Consider the following 3,512-nt stretch of genomic DNA (forward strand, 5'->3'; position numbering starts at 1 on the left):
AATAGAACTTTCCCCTCGGGACATCACGTATGAAAAAAGAAAAGCAATAAAGTCGCAAATACTGCCAGACTTCATCGCAGAATGGATGGAGTTGCAAAATACAGGACCTCCAGATTTATCGAGAACTTGGACCATGAACTTTGATGGGTCCAAGAGACTAGAAGGAGCTGGCGCAGGAGTAGTACTCATATCACCTGAAGGCGACAAATTGAAGTACATCCTCCGGATGACGTTCCTTAACGCATCTAACAATGAAGCAGAATATGAGGCCCTCATACACGGGATGAAGATGGCGAAAGCCTGCGGAGCAACTCGATTAAAAATCTTTGGCGACTCACAGTTGGTGGCTCAGCAAGTTATGAACCAATGTGATGCAATCAATGATAGCATGATGGCATACAAGGAGGTGTACAACGAGCTTGAGAAGTTATTCGATGGATGCGAAGTAAATCATATTAGCAGGTTGAGCAACGACGAAGCCGACGTTCTTGCAAACATCGGGTCACAGTGCCTTCCAATCCCGCCAGGTGTATTCTGGGAAGAGATAACAGAGAGATCCACTAAGCCAACAAAGTCAAAAAAGAAGGAGAAGAAACCCTCGGGGGCTGCCAAGGAAAAGCAAGAGGACGAAGAAGAAGATCAGGACTTGGTCATGGTGATACAGATACCGTGGATGCAGCCGTACATATCATACATCATGAGGAAAGAAATACCCGATGATCCAGTTGAAGCAAGGCGAGTAATTCGACGCTCCAAAGCTTTTACGGTGGTCAAGGGAGAATTGTATAAGCGAAGTATTTCAGGCGTCTTGCAAAGGTGCGTTACACCCGAAGAAGGAAGAATAATCCTGAAGGATGTACACGAAGGAATATGTGGCCACCACGCAAGTAGTCGAGCTATCGCAGCCAAGGTTTTTCGGGCAGGATTCTACTGGTTGACAGCAATCGAGGACGCCAAGGACATAGTAAGAACTTGCGACGCATGTCAAAGGTTCGCCGCAAAACCTCACTCTCCAGCAGCAGAGCTAGCACCAATACCATTGTCTTGGCCCTTTGCTCAATGGGGACTTGATATGGTGGGTAAGTTACACAAATCCTGGCCAGGAGGAAAGGAGTACATGCTAGTAGCTGTCGATAAGTTTACAAAGTGGATAGAAGCGAAGCCGATAAATTCACCAGATGGAGCATCCGCATGATAAAATTCGTAAAAGGCCTCGTCTTCAGATTTGGAGTGCCCCACAGCATCGTCACAGACAACGGCAGCAACTTCACATCCCATGAATTCAAAGATTATTGCGAAGAGGTGGGTATTAAGCTGAACTTTGCGTCAGTTGCACATCCTCAAACCAATGGGCAAGTCGAGAAAGCCAATGGCATCATCTGCAATGGTATCAAGAAGCGCTTGTTAGGACCACTGGAAAAAGCTCGACATACCTGGCCAGAAGAACTACCAAGCGTGTTGTGGAGCATCCGAACAACACCAAACACAGCAACGCAAGAAACTCCGTTTTTCCTGGTTCATGGAGCAGAGGCAGTACTACCAATCGAGATAGAGCACAACTCTCCACGTGTCGCTGAATATGATGAAGAAACGTCGAGGAGAGTGCTAGAAGACGACGTCGACGCACTTGATGAAGCTCGAGATGAAGTATTATCTCGGGTAACCAAATATCAACAGGACTTGAAGAATTACCACGATCGACGTTATGCGGCCAAGATCTTTTCAGGTGGGAGACCTAGTTCTTCGGCTCACGCAAAAGTCATGAATATCTCGAGTCACCTTGGCTTGGGCCTTAGATTGTCAGGGTAGTAATTGGAGGAGGAGCATACAGAATAAAGGACAAAAAGACAGGGGTGGAGGAGCCAAACCCCTGGAACGTGGCGCAACTTAGGCGTTTTTACGCCTAGAGTCAAAATATAGTCTTTGTAAAGCTTCAATGTACTGAAACGCCCGCGAGTTTTCAGACGCACTCTTTTCCTTTTTCGGGGCACCGAGTGGGGCCGGAGAAGGTTTTTAATGAGGCGGGCTCGCGGTGCTGCAATATAATAAAGATAGTGACAATATAACTTTTCTTCTTTATCGACATGACCAAAGTCTTCGCTCCGACGAATTTCAATATAGTTCATCGACAAAAGGAAAAACTTGCCTTGGTATTCAAATACCTCGTGAGTCAACAAAAATACAAAATAGTACTCAATAAAAAGCTTGGGGGCTCATATTCGCCTTAAATATATAAATGCCTTGGTTCAAAACCTCGCAAGTATACAAATATAGTAAAGAGTCACCGAAACACTCGGGGCTAAACAAACAGAGAAATATAATGATTGCTTTACAATATAGTCATGGATTACAAAGGAAAAATATCTACAAGAAGAAACTAACTAGTCTTGATTCAATATGTCATCAAGAGTAACCTGTTTTCCTCAGGAGCAGCACCAAGAAAATCGGCATAATGGCCATCGGCAAAAAAGTCGGCATCCATCCGAAGTAGGTCCTCAATCATTTCTTCGGCTATAGGCGTAACCTTCGTGTTAATCCTGTCAACACCAACTCTCCGCCGTTTTACTTTTTGATGAACCTTCTCGACAACCTGGGTAAGGTCAAGCTTCGAGTGGCAGATTTGGAGCATGATAAGAGCAAATGCGGCGCCACTACTAGTTGAGCTTTGACAAAATCATGGATACTGCGAGCATCCTTGAACCTTTCCATCAATTCAGGAAGAGTTTTTGGTTGGACGTTCCGAGGAAACATGGAGTTGTAAACCATGGACAAGGTCTTGGTACAGAAGTCGAGGAAATCGCGAGTTTGAGAGGCACGATCTTGAAATCTGACAATTTGGCGGGTCCTTTCCGGGGTAGCCCAGAACAAAGAACCATGGTCCAAGGAGAGATTAACAAGGAGGGTTGTCCTAGCATTCACCCTCTCTTCCTCGGCAGCAGCATCAGTAAAGGCACCTATCAAAACAAAAAAGCGGAAACCTTCAAAGAAACAATAGTATGCAGATAAAGGATATCAGCGGATGGAACAGGCATACCCGACATATCTGCACTGGCTTCATTCATTAATTCGAGCATGAAATTTTCTCGAATAGTCGCCTTTTCAGCCTCGGAAGCAGCAATTTCCTTAGCAGCTACGGCCTCGCGAGCTTGTTGAAGAGCAATTTTTTCGGCTTCAGATGACTTACGAGATTGCTCCATCATCACAAGTGTTTGCTTCTTCGCATACTGAAGTTGTTGCCGAAGTTCATCCAGTTCTTGCGACAAGGTATCGTCGACAGGAGCGGTATCACCAAAAGCTTTCCTCGCGCGGGAAGAAGAAGGCGAAACATTGGAAGGAGCAGAAGATGGAGTATAGTTATCAAATATCAACTGAAAAATAAACAAGACAACATCAAATAACAAGCAAAGATAGAAATCTTCATTAATCTCTTGGAATAATTACAAGGGCATTACAGTGGAGTTAAGAAAGTACGTGTCGCCAAATGACTACTTTGGCGACAGAAGCAAAAGAAA

Source organism: Lolium perenne, chromosome 4 (assembly GCF_019359855.2).
Source record: "Lolium perenne isolate Kyuss_39 chromosome 4, Kyuss_2.0, whole genome shotgun sequence".
Taxonomy (NCBI): domain Eukaryota; kingdom Viridiplantae; phylum Streptophyta; class Magnoliopsida; order Poales; family Poaceae; genus Lolium; species Lolium perenne.